This window comes from Passer domesticus, chromosome Z (genome assembly GCF_036417665.1).
Source record: "Passer domesticus isolate bPasDom1 chromosome Z, bPasDom1.hap1, whole genome shotgun sequence".
NCBI lineage: Eukaryota > Metazoa > Chordata > Aves > Passeriformes > Passeridae > Passer > Passer domesticus.
Window position 1 is genome coordinate 3,027,780 of NC_087512.1, and position 17,966 is coordinate 3,045,745.

The 17,966-nt window shown below is 42.6% G+C and overlaps 1 long non-coding RNA gene across 2 annotated transcripts; it reads left to right on the forward strand.

The window, feature by feature from the left end:
* The first annotated feature begins 7,172 nt into the window (after positions 1 to 7,172).
* Positions 7,173 to 14,914, forward strand: LOC135290857 (uncharacterized). 2 transcript variants are annotated; one of them, XR_010353677.1, is made up of 3 exons: positions 7,173 to 7,359; positions 11,636 to 12,754; positions 14,632 to 14,914. It is a non-coding gene; the product is annotated as an uncharacterized LOC135290857 (long non-coding RNA). The 2 variants fall into 2 exon arrangements; XR_010353676.1 differs by lacking the exon at positions 7,173 to 7,359 and adding an exon at positions 10,355 to 10,459.
* The last annotated feature ends 3,052 nt before the right edge of the window (positions 14,915 to 17,966 follow it).

Sequence of the window (17,966 nt, forward strand, 5' to 3'; positions counted from 1 at the left end):
GCTCAGTTTGCTGGTCTAGTCTACACTGGTCTTAAAAGACAGCTGCTGCTCTCTGACAACTCTTTGGAGTGTAAAGTGATGCTCGTTTTGGTCTTCACCTTGCACTGGTCAGAGTAATCAAACTCACCTTCAAGCTATAATGGCCTGGGAGCACCCTGAAAGTGAGTTGTGCTCATAATGCCTGAGCCAGTGCCCTTTTGCTGAGACTTGAAACATCTCTCCACTTACAGAGATACTCACAGAGCGTCCTGAGTTGTATGGGAACCACCATGACCATGAATGTCCAGCCCCTGGCCCTGCACAGACCCCCAACAATCCCACTGTGCATGCCTGAGAGCATTGTCCACACTCTCCTGGAGCTCTGGCAGCCTTGGAGCCATGCCCATTCCCTGGAGAGCCTGAGCAGTGCCCAGCACTCTCTGGGGAGGAACCTTTCCCTGATATCCAAATTAACCCCCCTGGCACAGCTCCAGCCCTTTCCAGGGTCCTATCACTGGTCATGAGAGAGGGGAACAGAGCACAGGCTCAGTGCATTAGTTTGGGTGAGTTACCCCAGTTGAGGTGAGTCAAAGGTGATCATCTGCTGCAGTCATTTACAACAAATCCTTGTACCCAAGGCGTGGGCAGCTCTGTAGCTCCCAACTCCCTTTATTGACAGTACATGTAATGCTTGTAAAGCAGAATTCAGCTGACCTGCTTTAGGTGCCTTCTGCAGATCAGATGAATCATGACCCAGAAAGTGCTACTTCTAGAGAAGAAGCTCAGATGTATCTGTATTGGTGATGTCTAAAGCTGGGCAGAATGAGTCCATTCTAGTGGGATTTGAGGTATGATACTGTGGGTCTGAGCCCGTGCCACGTGATGGTTAGATAAAAATAATGAAATATTACTGCAATGGTCAAAGGCAAAGCAAACAGGATCAGTCTTGGCTCAGGTATTAACATAGCTATACGACCTGTGTGACCAGCTGACTCCTTCCAAACAGCTCAAAATTCAGCCAAGGGCTGTGAAGGCTTCATCACCAAACTAGTGAAGGCTTTGACAGCTGAAGATGCTCTGGAGGAGGGCAGTCTTTGTAGGCCACCAGATTCCTAATCCACAAAATCTGGTGAACTGTGCCTTGACATACTACTAGTATGTCTTATTAATTTGTCATGGAACATTATTGGTTTAACTGTAAGGGTTAGAGATGGATAAACACATGTAGTAAAATTTGGACTTTGTCCTTCACCTTCTGCAATATCCCTGTCTTAAGCCTTAGGAAGACTGTGAAAAGCAGGGCCCCTGCATATGTAAATGTGGGTTTTCTTTTCCCAGAAAATTAATGCCATTTACCTTGGATTAACTTAGAAAGAAGCAGAACAGTGTTTATTGGGTAAGGCATGTTAATACCTTCACAAATAGTGACCTCTTGCAAATTGTGGATGCTGTCACATATACAAATCCAGTTAAAAAGATAAACAAAGACAGAGAAAGCATCCATTTGTCAAGAATGCATTCCTAAAGAGATGAGGGACCACAGCTGAAGAAGAGCTCTAGGTCTGTTTTAACTCTGCTTTTTCTCTCTATTTTCCTGGAGTGGCACAGATTCATCTTTATCTACATGTCCCTATAAATGTCTTTTTCCAGTCCAGGCATGACTTTTTTTTTTTCTATTACAATCCTATGTCACCACTTCCAAATGTAACTCTGAAAAAATTTTTTTTTGCTCATAACAAAAAGCAGTGTTAGAAAGAAAATTGAGGAGATTAAAAAAAAACCCCCAAATATATAAAGAAGTTGGTCAGACGATTGTAGAGTCTTGAACCTAAAAGGGAAATACAACATCCAGCAAGCAGTGTTTCTCTGCTGCTGAAAGTCTTTTCAGCAGCACAGTAATTTCATCTGGTTTCAGCCACAGGCTGAAGAAGTGCATGCTCTAGTTACCTCAGAAAGTCTTTTTTTCTGGGAACATTTTAATAAGGACTGCAGTACATTTAACCTGTCTTGCCTTACTTGAACTTTGAACCACTGCGTGCTGTGGAGCTGTCGGCGAAAATCCTGTCCCAAATGGGCAAAAGCTTTTCACTCCTCCCTCTCCTGTCTCTCAGAATGATCTGAAAGATGTCTCCAGGTCAACACCTGCAGGTCCCTGGGGAAGGAAGATTGCCACACTCAGACCACTCCTGAGCAGACTGCTGGGAGGAAAGAGACCAGGAACAGATGCTGATCCTGTTCCGTGAGTTTGGCTTTTGGTTTTGGCTTTTTTGTTTGGCTTTTTTTGTTTTTTGTTTGTGATTTTCTGGGAGTCCTGTCTGAAAACAGAGTCCAGCTCAAGCTGCATCTTTGGGGGCACTTCTCTGTTTTGTTAGAGTGTTTTGTAAAGCATAACTTTGTTTGTTGCTCTTCTACTTCAGTTTGTGTTTATTGCTTTTCCAGCCAAACTGAAGAATTAGTTCCTTGCCCAGCCCAAGTGCTATTCACAGGATGGAGGAGCAGAAGTGAAATGAAAAGGAGAATTAAACAGTGAGAAAAAAATTTTACTCCTAGAGAAGAAGTTTCCATGGAGAGTGTCTATCCTGGTGAGTACAGAGAGACTTTCACGAGCAGCCCCAGACTTGAAATATGTTTTAATTCAAAGAAGTACAGGATCTTGCTTGGGTCTGAGAGACCACTGGGTAATATTATGCCATAGCTAATCCTGAGGCACCAAATCTGTTGTAAATGCATCTGAAATTCCAATCAAATGAGAAGCCTGATTTAGGATCCTAGCTGGGAATCTTTCCTGCCTCAGGTGTAAGGTCCCAGTCCTATGTGTGCACGAGGGTAAGATATGCCTCTGGATCTTTTTTTGTCGTCCTGTTGCAGAGTGGGATTGCTACAGATTGATCTGTAATCATGGTGAAATCTCATCTATTCCTATCAACTGAGTTTCCCCCTAAAATCTGTGGAGACAGATCCTAGGGAAAAAAATGAAACTATATTTCTGCAAGAAACAGACGTTTGAAGCTCATTATTTTCCCACACCTTGAGCATCATCTTCACAGAAAAACATACAGCAGGTAAATTTTCAGGAAACTGCACTCTGGAGTGCCGTCTTTTAGAGCACAGCTCATAAATATTGCAGTGGAAATGGGAGATTTGACACTTGAGACACAGTCTTTGTTTGACATTGCCATGTTTTGGTGGATGTTTGGCCTGTTGGAGAGAAGAGAGCCCACGGTCTTGTTAGGAGCTTGATTAACAACCAGCTTTAATGCATGACCAGGCTGCCATGTACCATGGCAATCATTCCATGCCTCTGCACTGACTACATGACCCCAACAATAAAAGCACTGCTGAGTGCTGAGAGCAGCTAAAATAGAAATAACCCAGAAATGCAAAAGCTGAGAGAGTGGCACAGGATTTCCCCCATCGTTTTGCTAATGAATCTTCACCAAGCTACTTACCAGAAGGCTTTGAGCGGGTTTGAAACCTGCTGACTCAGAATCTGAATTGTGGCAAGGCCTAAAAACCATGGTGGGGCTGGAAAATCAGAGTGAATATAATCTCTTCAAGTTTTAGGTTGCTTTGGTAATTTTTTTGGTTGTTGTTTCCTCAGACATGTGATTTTATGAAATTAAAATAAATTACTTGGCTACCAGAAGACTGGTTTGAAGCAAACCAGAAATACATGAGTGTGTGGAGCAGAGGTTGGTGTTTGCCCTGGGCTGCACTTTACAAACTCATGGTCAGTGTCATGGAGCCAGGACTCACTCCTGATCACAGAATATCCTCAGTTGGAAGGGATTCTCCAGGACTATTGAGTCCAACCACTGGTCCAGGACCACTGGTCAAGGATCCCACCACGTGCCTGAGTGTGTTGTACAAATCCTTCTTAAACTCAGCCAGGCTTGGTGCTGTGACCAGTCCCTGGGATCCTGTTCAGCGTCCAACCACCCTCTTGGGGAAGAACCCTTTCCCAATATCCAACCTAAACCTCCCCTGACACAATTTGACCATTCCCTCCAGCCCTGTTCTTGGTCAAAGAGAGCAGAGATCAGGGCTTGTCCCTCTGGCGTCTCTTGAGAAGAAGTTGCAGACCCCAGTGAGGTCTGAGCTCAGTCTCCTTTTATCCCAGCTGCGCAAGCCAAGTGACCTCAGCCCCTCCTTGTATCCAAAGAAGCAGACAAGAGTAACAAAAAACCCCATCTTAAATAATTTTTCCTGTCCATACTACTCATCATTTGTGTACAATCTGAACTGAGTTTCTTGCCCTGGGTTCAGGTCTCTGCTTTCTATTGGGAACCGTCATAATCCTGTTAATTTTGAGTGCAGTTCAGATAAAGTGCATGTTGACCCAGGCTTAACTTTGTAATGACACATATAAACTCCTCTGATGATGCATAAAATGCCCAGAAAACCTTTAAAGACTGACGATTAGGTAGTTTGGGCTTTCTGCTGTTCTGAGAGATGGTCTCCCCTGTGGCATAGGTGTGGGCATGGGTTCAGTACTGAGTCAGATGGAAGAGATCCAGCAGCTGAATCACCAGTGCCAGCATCTGACATCTACCTACCTGCTAAATTCATCCAGGCTTAGCTTGGGGGTTGGCTGGGCACAAACCCCATCACAGCAGATGTGTTGGAGCACTCATCAAGCCCCTCCCCTTGCCCCCAGGAAAATAACTTTCACGATTAAAATGCTGCAATAATGGCTGAAACCCTCTATATGCTCCAGGAACAGTAGTTTCCTTTTCAGTTCTCATGCACAGCTGAGAATGGAGCCCTTTAATCTTTTGTTTGTGTGTTAGAACAGGATGAACTGTTATATTCTTCTCTGGAGACGCTTGGAGTTACAGATTGTGGAGAGAGATACTGCTCTGCAGACCGACTGTGAAAGCTTATTTTCCTTATCCCACAGCAATAAATGCATTCCATAAATTGCAATTAAAGATGCAACTGGGGACTCTAGCTAAATGAGTGGCAGTCCTCCAAACGTGTTGGCTTTTACTTTAAGAAAGGGCAGAGGTGCCCTGTATTTTGGCAGTGCCTGTGAGCCTCCTTGTGCCAAGCTGGACCCACTGAAGCTGGAGAGGTGTTGCCTTCAACAAAGCTATAATGGCTTAGCATAGCAAACTGTCTTGTATTTTGTAAGAGCTCTGCTCAATATCCATTAATCAGGCTTGAGAGACAGGGGTAGTGTTAGTCACCAGCACTTAACACAGACCTAGATTATGTTTGTACTGGGGTGCAAATTTAAAATTGAAATTGTGCTGATAACTTGCAATATGCAGCTTATATTTGCAGGGTTCATAGTTGGATTGGTTTAGGAAATAAGGGGAATTTTTCTGTTTCACATTTCAGAATGATTGTGGGGAAGGGAGTCTAAGGACAGTCTGCCTTTCACTCCTCATTTAACATTGTCTGATGCAGCTCATGTTGTCTTGATTATGTGACAGCAAAAGCCCCACATGGTTTCCCAAATCCTTGTTAAATTGGCAGTGTCTCAGCCCTGTAACTCTCCTTGTCCAGCCAAAAAAACCCAAAACCAAACCATTTTCAAAACTGCAGTGACATGTCACCAGTTCAACCAAGGTTTCTGAATTTGCTGAGTCTGAAATGACAGTTCTGTCCTGGAACCCTAGGCATTCATTTCAATAAATGCTATCAGATTGGCACTGAAAAGTCAAAAGTTGATGGAGAAAGGACAGATATATTGCATTAGAATATGTAAATATTATACAGAGTGTTCTTGTTTTTAATGGTGATATCAGGAAATATTTCTGTTTCAGAGTTTACATGGAAAAATTTGTCTAAAAATGTAGAGGAAATCTCATAAAAAATTCTGCTTTCACATTAAAAGCTGCATCTATTTTCCCAGATAAGCTATTTCTGAAGGATACAAGAAGAGACAGATGATTTAAGATAAGAGGAGCTTGTTTTAAAAAGTGACATCCACTAATGCACATGTGTGTTTGTGTGTTATTAGTGCTGAAAAGAACTTTCACCCCTGAGATGTAAATTCATGTATAAAAAAAGGAGGACAGGCAAGCAGATCCATATGTATCCAAGCCATATCACTTATTTAAAATTTAAAAAAAAATAATTATAATCAACATTTTTATGGAATGTAAAGTTCTAGACTTCCAGTTTTCCCTCATTTTGCCAAACTCAAGTCCATCTTGTTGCTATCCCCAGTGTGAGCAAAGGCAGGGATTTGCTGGTTACACACAGGCTCAATCCATCCAGGATCTACAACCAAACTCTTCCCTCTACCAGAATGCTTTCTCAGGTAATATATATATATTTTTTTTTTTCTTGAAGCTGTTTTGACTGGTGCTCAACTAGGCAGAAATACCAACGAGGATTTGAAAAATACCTCACCTGCTCGAGCTGATAATCCTGTGTGTGCTGTGCCAGTTCTGTAACTGAGCTGGCTCCTGGGGCTGTGGGCTGTGCTTCTCTGGAGGGGCTGTGTGTGCTCACTGCAGGTGAGGACCTGACTCCTTCCAACAGCTGCTGCCATTATGTACTCAAATAACATCACAGCCTTTACATTGCTTTGTTTGCACATTTTTTGCTATTAAATTATTAAAATCCCCCACCAGCTGTGTTTGTCTTTTTTTTTTTTTAAATTTTCTTTTCTTTTTTTTTTTAATGTTTCCTTTCCTTTGGTTTTTCCTCAAAGTTTTTGCCACATCCTGTTTTGTGGTATTTTTTTTGTCCCCCCCCGTTTCATTGGTCTATATGGAGAAATTCGGCTTTCTTTTGTAATTTTCTTTCTCTCTTCTTTCCCTCTCTTTTTCTGCTCACTGTGAGCCTCCCCAGGCTTATCAAACACCACTGACGTAAAGGATGCTCCATGGGAAAAAAAAAAAAACCATAAAGAACTTGATAAGCAGCAAGTGGATATAACTTGCTGGCCAATATTTTACTCAGTATCTAGCTGCCAGGTGAACTTGCTGTAAAAAGTTCTTCCCACCTACAGGATTCTCCTCCTCCTGGCAGGAGGGTGCTCACTGCTGCTTGGCTTGTAATATGGGTGTACAATATTTGATTTATGGGGCTAATCACCCCAGAAAAGCCCATGAGGAGTGTCATGGGATGGTCCAAGGTTTGGTTTGGTTTGGTTTGGTTTGGTTTGGTTTGGTTTGGTTTGGTTTGGTTTGGTTTGGTTTGGTTTGGGTTTTTTTGTGTGCATGTTCAGAGCCAGAATCTTTGTCTCAGGCTGGGTGGAGCCAGCTCGTGGAGAATATCCAGCTTGGGGTGAGACTGTGGTTTACATCTTTCTTCCAAAATCCACTTTCACCAGTTGAACCTGAATGGAAGCCTTTTCCAAGTAAAAGCTGTTTACAGATCCTGAGCTATCTGCAAATCTTGGCAGCTGGGCTGGGGAGGAAGGTAAGAGGACAAAGCTGTTGCTTTTGATGATTTTCTTTTGGTGCTTCTCAAGCGGATAAATTTCAACAAAGTGTTTCCTTCTTGGTCCCCTGGTCACAAGTTCCCAGTGGATGTATGGAAGTGGGCAGGGCCTTTTTGGGCACACATCATTGTTTCTTGTAGCAGAGGATGTATGGAACAGCACTGAGCACTCAAAGAGCAAGCTGTTCTTTTGCAGAAAGCCTAAAGATGGGACAGGAGTGCCTACAGAACCACAGAATCACTGAATGGTTTCAGCTGGAAGGGATTTTAAAGATCATCTGGTTCCACACCCCTGCCATGGGCAGGGACACCTTCCACTATGCCAGGGTGCCCCAAGCCCCATCCAGCCTGGCCTGGGGCACTTCCAGGGATGCGGCAGCCACAGCTGCTCTGGGCAGCCTGTGCCAGGGCCTCATCACCCTCACAACCAAGAATTTAGTGTTAAAAATCTCATCCTACTCTGCCATCTGTCAGTGTGAATCTATTCCCCCAGTACAAAACACACAGGACCTGTGCTTTCTGTTTCTGCTTTCAGGAGCCTGAATAGACTGAAAGTCTAATGAAGATTGTACTTTTAAAACCCATAGATTTTTGTATGTGCATTTTGGTTACCTTTACTAAGTCATGTGTTTTCCACAGACTGAAAAACATCAGCTGCAGGCAGGAAGCCTTTCTGAAGGATCAACAAAGTTCAAAGCAGAAACATGGATACTTCCTCAAGTCCAAAGGTTTTGTTCAGAACATGCCATTGTTAAAAAATAAACAGGGAGCCCTCACAGGTTTGAAAGACATGTAAAATCTTTCAAACAGCCTGCATTATTGTAAAGTAGGATGGTACCCTGTGTGGGACTAATGGGATTGAGGTTGGAAACCTCAGACATTCACCCAGTATTTTGGGCAAAGGCTGATCTCGTTCTCTGCTGTGCTACTGCTCAAAGGAGATGGTTTGAAGCAGTGGGTGCATTCCATGAGCTGCAGTTTCAGCTGCTTTTCTCTGTGGCCATGCCCAGATTCACCTGTGTTGTTTTCAGGGCTGCCCCTTCTGTGATGTGCTGGTGAGGGTTGTGTGCTGCAGTCATGAACTCACTGGGGTGCTCCAGCTTTGGGCGCCATCAGAACAGCACAGCACCAGGTCAGAACTGACACGTCCCAAACATTTCTCCTGCCCAAAGCCAAGTCCCTCCACTGAGCAGGATTTTTTAAGGACAAAATTCAAACACAGCGGAGACACAGGAAAATATTTTAGGAGAGAAGTGGGGCATATACACTGTAGAAAGAGTAAAGAAAAAGACTGAGAGCACATTGAAAAATTAACTGCCTCAAAAGGTGAACCCTATTTTAAGGTATCCTAATATTTCCAAAATTTCAATATAAGAAAATTGAAGCAGAGTACAGTTGGCATGAAAGAAGCAACGTTGATACTATTTTAGACCATGACTTTGTGCATGCAATAGCCTCCAGCATGACACAAAGGGCACAAAAAATGGAAAAGTAAAATAAATACTAGATGAGAAATTTATGACTCAGATGATTAATGAGGGGTGACAAAAGCATCTTTCTTTTTAGAGATGTATTAAGACAGCAACCAAATGTTATTATTGGAGCTAACTGGGACAGTGGGTAGAGCTGGGAGATAACTTTCTCCGCTGTGTTGTGGGTCCTGAGTAGCTGAGCAGAGATTTTCAATAGACAGTGCTGTCACCCTGACACCTTCCCCAGACAAAAAATATCCTGCAGACCCACAGCCCTGGTAATGGAGCCAGATGCCAGAGTCACTGGGTGAAGTGTGTGGTCTGCACTGTGAAGTGGGTCAGACTATTGGTCTCCTCTGACCTGAAAACTCATAAATCATAGCCAGAAATAAACGCTCCCCATGTAAACCACAGTCCAGAACTATGAGAATTGTAGGATCATAGAATCCCAGAATGGTTTGGGCTGGAAAGGATGTTCAAGATCATCCATTTCCAACTTATCCCATGACTAGGGACACCTTCCACTATCCCAGGCTCCTCCAATCCCTGTCCATCCTGGCCTTGGACACTTCCAGGGATGGGGCAGCCACAGCTGCTCTGGGCCTCAGCATCCTCACAGCCAAGAACTCCTAATATCTAACAAAAGTCTACACTCCTTCAACTTAATGCCACTCTCCTTTGTCTTGTTACTCCAGGCCCTTGTCCAAAGTCCCTCTCCAGCTCTCCTGGAGCCCCTTTAGGCACTGAAAGGAGCTCTAAGGTCTCTTCAGATCCTTCTCTTTTCCAGCTCTCCAAGCCTAGCTACAGAGCAGATGAGATCCAGCCCTTGGAGCACCAAAGACAAAGACAGTTATGAGCTAAAATAGACCTGGAAGGCTGTATAGGAACTCAAGCTGTCTCCTTTCAAAATGTTTTGGCACAAGGATTTAGCATGCAGCCTGCCCAGGGGCTGGAGTTCACAACCCAGGAGCTCCATGCAGATGAAGCTCCTCCTGTCCCGGAGCAGAGAGCCTAGAGACTGGGAAAAGGAGAGGTGCTCCAAGTAGGGTTTTTAAGGGCCCAAGTCCAGAGTTGTGATGCTGATTCAGCTGTTATTTAGCCCCACAGGCAGTTACGTTTCAAGGGCACCTCAGGTTTTTATGGTTAATTTTTCCAGATGCCTGAACCTTTTTTTCGCTCCCAATAAATTTCCAGAAATCAACAATGACTTTGGTTTTTCTCCCCTGAGAGGCATGAGCCAATGGGTTTTCTCAAATTACCTCCAAGGCTAGTTTTATTTTGACTTTTGCCATTTTTTTTTTACCACACCAGAAGGGAGACCCTTCATTCAAACAACAGAACTCATGCACACAGGGGATATCCACACCCACCCTTTTCCCTCCATGAGGGTGTCAAATCCCTGTTTCTGGCCTCAGGAAACTGCTGTAACCACTGGTCTGTAAAGTGGTGTAGGAAAGAATTCAAGATTCACGGTCACACTGAGTGAGGTTGGTTCATTTCACTTCCAGCAGTGTAAGAGAGGAACTGGATCTGCTATCAAGGCTAGAAGAAATTGGAATTTTAAAAGAAAACCACTAAAAATGGCCAAGTAGAAGTGGAAGATTTAGGTAGATATTGTGTTACTGTTCATACAAACAGTTTAGTCAATGTTGGAAAGGAACAGGTTAGTGTTGGATCTCATCTCTATTCAAATCACAGTAAGTGGTATTTTGTCTTCTAAAACAGATTTTAGTTTTTAAAACCATAGAAAACCACAAAAAGACACCAAGTCAAAGACCCTGTTTAAAGTAAGCATCATTAAAATGCAATATTTGCTGTTTAAATTTGTCTGTGAGAGTAAGCTGATATCTAGCTTTTTTGCTCTAAATATAGTATTTCTTTTCCTGTTGAAGTCAAAAGATGGCTTTTTGTTCAAATAACCATTTATTTGTACAATAAACCAAATCACAATATCAGCATGAGCATCTCAAAATTATTTTTTAATGAATGGCTGCTGTTTTCATAAGTCTTTCCCCAGCCCTGACCAGATCCCAGAAACTCCCCCAGAAGCCAATGGGAACTTTTTCTTTAATATTCAAGGTCTTGAATCAAATGTCTCAAGGAGAAAAAAAAAAAAAAGAAAAAAAAGAAAAAAAAAGAAAAAAAAAGAAAAGGAGTGTCTGGATGAACTGAAATATTAAAAAGTGGTTTTTTCATCTGGATTTGCCCCTAATTTCTGTCCTTGTGGGCACTCTAATCCTTCCTCTGAGTCTCAATTAGGAGGAAGCAGAACTTGTGGCTGTCAGAAATTCGTGTGTTGATCAGTGACCAGTAATTTCATGGAGGAAGGCCAGGTCGTGGTTTAAACTGAGTAGATAAGCTTCTGGTTTTCATGAAAAACTCAGGAATTTAATATCTTTGAGGCCTCTGCCCATCAGTTGAAGCTGATCCGTGGGTTTACAGCTTATTGAAAACGAATGTCAGGTAGCTGGACAAGCACAAAGTATGATCACACAAGTCCTGTTCCCTTGGCTAAACACCACCATGGATAACTTTAGAAAAAAGCAAATTCAATGTACCTGGATTAATCTTATCTCTAGCAGTGATTTAGAAGGAATATACAGAATAACACGCAGGGAGAGTTCTGTGCTGGTGATGCATATCTAGAAACTTTTCCAGCATTTCTAACTTCTGAACTTCTGATTTTGATAGCATCCTCCTCCACACAGCAGCAAATTTAAGTCAGCTAAAGAGATAAGCAGCTTATCTATTTTAAAGTTCTTTTTCTTTCCTCTTTCCTGCAGGTACTTCATCAGTTCAAAAGCTCAAGGCAAAAGGACATTCCTGGGAGAGATTCACCAAGTCGGGGGAGGAAAGAGCAAAATGCAAACACGGCTGATCCTCAGTGAATTAAAGCTTCCCCCAAAGGCTGTCACAAATAGGGACATGCACATTTAGCTTTGCTTCTTGGGATTCTTCTTCCTTATGCATCATATGCTAATTATCTCACCAGTCTGCCTGCAACATTTGATTTGGCATTTTCCCCGTTTCTTGCTTGTAAATTTCCATCATAGAAGAGATAGGGTGAAATTATTAATGAAAATGTATCCACAGGTGTCTTTCCAAAGGAAAGGAGCAGGGTTAGCGTGTGAAACAGATCCTGCCTTCAGATTTCCTTTTAACACATACCATTTAGTTCTGAACCCCACTAATTTGCATAGGCAAGAGGATAAAAGCAGCAGCAAACATCTCAGCTGGTTCTGAATTTCACCCCACAGACAGAATGATATATCTGCTGCTCCTTTCTCTGTGTGGCTCTCTGAGGAAGCAGACAGCACGGTGTTCATTTGCTGCTCTTGGTTCTTTGCAATGGCATCCCAACAAGAGGATTCCCCAATGAACCCCGACACAGCGAGGGGGATTCCTTTGAGAAAAACTCTCTAGTGCTGAGCTGTTGTAGAGAAAGAGGGACTAAATCAGCAGTAGAGGAATGAGGTGAATTAGTGGTGGACACAGTGGAGCTGGGTTAAAGTTTGGACTCTACAATCTTTCCTTAATGACATAGCCTTAATGGCTCTGTGATTCTGTGAATTGTGGCCTTACACTATTTGATGTTTGGGCTGAATTTTGTGTGATGGAGCCCCCCCATCATGACCACTGCATGCTGGAGCAACGAGGAGAAGGCAAGAGGAGGTATCAACGATGTCACCAACAGCTGAGAGGAAACAAAGGACTTATCACACAATACCCCAAGGTGCAAGGGATCCACAAGGATCAATGAGTCCAGCTCCTGGTCCTGCAGAGACACCCCAAAAATCTCACCCTGTGCCTTAGAGCATTTTCCAAACTCTCCTGGAGTTCTGGCAGCCCTGGGGCTGTGAGCATTCCCTGGAGAGCCTGTTCAGTGCCCCCCTACCCTCAGGGTGAGGAGCCTTTTGCTGATATCCGCCCTTAGGGATTTCCCCCTTGGTTTTTATGTAGGTGCCTGTCTTATCCTGCATCTAAATTAAATTAGTTGTTCAATAGATGGGAGACACCCTACAGCAGTAAGATGGACGTAGAAGGTGCATGTGGACAGAGGAAGATGCAGCTCAAAGCTGATGTGGGAAAAAGGTGCAATTGCTTCTCACTGAGTTAGGAGGCACCTTTTTACTGGGCAGTGGCAACACACAGGACAACACCTAAATAAAAAAATAAGTATTTTTATTTTTTATTCAGTAAATACAGCAGCAGGGGTGGGTGGCTGTTAGGTGATCACTGCTCTTCAGGTGCTGCCATGTGAGCTCACCAGTCTGTCTAAAGCACCCTGCTTTTGAAAGCTCAGAGTATGAAAGTGCATCGTTGGAAAAAGAAATTTTTTTGGTCTGTCAATATATTTTTTTAAAATTTTGTCCGTAGCCCAATGTACAGACAGTCATTCAGTGCTCCATTAGGTACTTTCTTTAATTTTATATTTGGAAGGTTACTTTTTACTTTCTGACCAAAATATTTTATTTTTTTTTTATCTGCCACAATTTGCTACTTATGACTATCCCAAAACTTTTCTTAAAAAAATCTTTTTTATTAAAGAAGCAAACTCACAAAACTGCTTCCCTATAAAAAAGAATCAAGCAAGTGAAAAGAAAAACATACCTTTCAGAAACAGAAAATGTTAACTGCAATTCTTTCTTTCTTTCTTTCTTTCTTTCTTTCTTTCTTTCTTTCTTTCTTTCTTTCTTTCTTTCTTTCTTTCTTTTCTTTCTTTCTTTCTTTCTTTCTTTCTTTCTTTCTTTCTTTCTTTCTTTCTTTCTTTCTTTCTTTCTTTCTTTCTTTCTTTCTTTCTTTCTTTCTTTCTTTCTTTCTTTCTTTCTTTCTTTCTTTCTTTCTTTCTTTCTTTCTTTCTTTCTTTCTTTCTTTCTTTCTTTCTTTCTTTCTTTCTTTCTTTCTTTCTTTCTTTCTTTCTTTCTTTCTTTCTTTCTTTCTTTCTCTTAGCTGAGTATTTCCCCTTATTTTGCTTTTCACTTTATTCTGCTTTTCATCTACAGGACAATAGAGAAAACTTTGGGTGGGTTTTTTTTTTGTTTGTTTGTTTGTTTGTTTGTTTTTGTGTGTTTTTTTTTTCCCTTGCTCAAAAAAGCCCCACAACAACCTGATTGAATCTTACAGTGGACCCATGGCTTCAAAAAAACCCAACTCTAGCACAATTTACATGAGTACTGTAGCACCCAAAAGCTCCTGACAATTCAATGAACTTCTGCATTTGATTCTTACCATACTAATACTTTTGAACCTTACTGGGTACAGCAGAGCTGTTAGTGAAACAGGAGCTGTATAATTACAACATGCTCATCCTTGAAGATGCAAGCAGATGTGGGGAAGGGTTCTCCATTTGTGTCATTGAAATACCATTGCAAATTACCTCTGAGTTAACTACATTTAGACAGAAATACAGGGGGAAAAAAAATCTTCCTTGATAATGACAAGACAAAAATATCTATAAAAAGGAAATAAAGATGACATGCTTCTTTTTTTCCATGGCATACATTTTTTACATGGCTTAGGGGCTTTGCTTCCTGAGAGTTTACGTCGTTGTCAACTGTCAGGGCCCTTCCATGCATGATTTATGTATGCATAATAAAGACATCATGGTTGAGGGACTGATCTGTGATTTCCAACAGCTTTGAAACTAACCACAATAAAATATACAGCACATGAATAATATAGGCTTTAGTTAAAAAAAGATCAAATTTTGAAAAATGGGAAGCATATTTATTTTCAGTTGCTTCATCTGCTCTTTTATATTTTTATTTCCCTCCCCTAGGTCGAATTGAATGACAGCTTTTAAGAGAGACAGGCCTAAGTTTTCCAGTCTCTGGAATCTTTTAAGGGATTGTTTAAGTCATCTCAAGGCTGTGAAGGTGTTGGAGCTTGAATTTGAATCAGCTCTTCCTAAAGAGTGGCGGGACTTCCCACGCGGTTTTTGCAGCGAGGCTGGTGCGCTGCTAACCCCGACTGCTGCCTTGCTGCCAGGAGTGTCAAGAGGCCATCAGCAGGGCTGAGCAGAGCCCTGGTAGCTCTCAGGCCACCACTGGTGAGTCGTGCTGAAATCATCTCACACAGCTCATTAGCCCACGTGCTTCCCTGCTGGGCTCAGCCAACAGGGCTCGTTTGGAAAAGTGGCTGTCCCCGTGCTGTTGTTGGGTGTTTGCAACAAAGGATAAATGCACTGGGCACAGAACACCTCTCTACTCAAGATCTCTCTGACTGGTGGCTGGATGAAAGGAACCTTTTCATTTTCTGTGACAAAATAAAGATGCAGAGATTCAGTAATTTGGATGGAATTCCATAGGAAACCTGTGCTAATCAGTCCCTAGCTCCCACACTCTTGTCCATCCCCATGAAATTATCCATTTTATAATGACAGAACTTCATCAGGTATCTAGGGAAATTTTACTGCTTCTGTGTTGCAGTCACATTGCAAAATTTGTCTCTGTTCAGGTTAATGAATTGAAATGGAGGATTAGATCATGCTTAATGACAACAAGACCATGACAAAGGTGCAAAACCCTTCAGGAGTTGTCTCCAAATGTACATTAAAGTTCTCATTTGGCTCTGCAAGTAGAGAAGGCGGACAGAGGTTCTTCATAGCCTCAGAACCTATTTTAATTACCCCCTCCCTGGGTAATTATTAACAAGGGAGGAGAGGACTGCCTGAGAGCGTGAATGCTAATGGGTTCCCCTGAGAGTGTGAGTCCAGAACATCAAGGAACATAAGATGGGCTAACAGCCTCTCCAACAAGCTGCTGCTGGCTTGGAGGTGGGAATGCTGCACTTGAGATGCCAGTGATATTCCTCGATGACTTGAGGACTAAACCATGTCTTTATAAAAGCAAAGCTGTTCTTGTACTAAAATATTAAATGGGAAGGGAGATTGTGTCGCTAAAACTTGGGCTTTTGACACAGTCAAATGCTGTCAGAGCAAATAAGGGAAGGAAGGTGGAAAGAGGATCTGAAGGATGTGAGAGCTGTGTCAGCACTGGCTAGGGTGCTGCTTTTTAATAACAGCTGTGCAGGTGATATGTTAAATGGAGGGAGGCTTCATGACAACCAGAGAAGGGAAACCAGCCCATACTTGTGCCATTTCAAGGCTTGTGAAAAAAAGAATTAAAGCCCACACAATTGTGGGACTAAATGTGAATCTATACCACAAAAAAGTGAGGTCCTGAGGTGTTATCTCAGGTCTAGCCCATTAGGCATTAGATCATTAACTAAGGTCATTATTCAAAATCATGCACCTCCATGTTAGGCGGTCCAAGGGTCAGACAAAATTCACCTTTAAATGAGCTGTGATGAGCAAGTATTGATGTTAAAAATAATGTCTTTATTGTTTTGTTTGTTTGAGAAACTTTTTAAAACCAGTTCTGATGTGCTAGGAGGGAGTTTAACACAACTGCCAGGGCAGAGGGTGGAGTCAGAAGTAATTCTTCCTCTTTCTCAGATGTTTTCCCCTGAGGTCCTCCTCCCACCAGAAAGCAGTCTGAGGAAAAGTCTTTGCATGGAGGTGTCATTGGAATATGAAAACAATATTTCTTTGTTAGCCAGTTTGATCTGAAAGTAACTAGAATGGTATTTTACATGTGATGGTTTTGCCACATTATATGCATTGTGTTCACAAGGCTCTTCTTTCCAACCTTTCCCAACTCACCAGTTAGAGTGAGAGCTGGCTGGTGTTCACCCCAGCTAAACCCAACCCTTGAGCCACCTGGTGAGGCTGGTCCCATTATTGCCATGCACCCTGTTTCCCACTGGTGGACCTTCTGGTCCAGAAGCCCCATAGAGCCAGGGTAAAACTCAAGGAAGTATTTGGGAAACATTTGCCCCCTGGCCACTGCACAGGAGCATTGGGTTATTCAGAGCTACAGAGAGGTGTGATGTGATGAGAGGTGGGCCCACGGACTGCCCCAGATTGGTGTCTAGGCATGCTTATCACCATATGGGACATATCCTTTCCTCCTCTGCATTTCACACAGTGAGGGTGGTTTGGGTTCTCTCCCATAATCAGGCTGCTGGGGGTGTCTGTAAGACATTTATTTCTAGTGAAAGATTAGAGAGAATGCTTTGATACTGCCTGGAGGGGGACTGATAAGGCCAAATGCCCTTTGTGAACAAGTAAAACCTGGTGCATTATTTCCTAGAAGCTCTCTATGTATGGGCTCTTGGGATGTTGGTATAGAGAGAAACCAAACTGCCTCTGGAACCTTCACTGGAATCTCAGTTAATGCCCTGGGCTTAATGAATGTACACTCATCACCAAATTCCCTGGGCTTTTGGGCTTTGAGTTCACAAAGCTGAGGTACTGGCATGGTGGAGACATAAGTCTGGTTGTGGACAGGGTAATAAACGTGAGGGTCCCTGCCAGCTCTGGATGAGGTGTGAGCTGTGAAGTGCTGGAATCTGGCAGTGTGTACATGTCTGTGTGCACACTGAGGGGTGGCAGTGCTGAGGGCTCGTGCTCTGAGCTGGGTCATGCTGTCATGGTCCCCCCACAAGTCACACAATACTGGTTTAGGCAATTCTGCCTCCCCTGTGCTGCTGCTCTCCATAACAAAGGCACAGCACTGCTGCCTTCTCCCCCTCTGCCTTCTGCAGCTGTCACCACCTCATGCCAAGAGTTCAACATTAGGAGTGTTTTGAGCTAAAAAGTCCTGCTCAGATGATCATGCTTATATCAACTGAAAGGCTTTCAAAGCATTCCAGCTTAGCCAAAATATGTGGTACACACCACGAGTCCAATCATCCCCCTTATAGTCATCTATGAAGAGTTATTTTTTTCAAACCAAGCTTTTCCATTATAATTTTCTTCCATTCTTGTTTCAGCTCACTAAGCATTAACCACCATGACCTACTGCACAAACCCAAACCATATTAAATAGCTTAGGTTTATAGCCAAATCCTAACACCCTGTTTGGGGAATGGCTACAGTGCTTAGCTGTTTCTATAGTTCTGTGGTTTGGGGTTTTTTTTGGACAAAATAAAATCTTTACTTGACTGAAACATTTTGAATATGTTTAACACCACACTGCTAAAGCAAAACACATAGAAGGAACCAATCCATTTGTTTAAGAACAGTACAAATATTAAAACAAACATAAACCC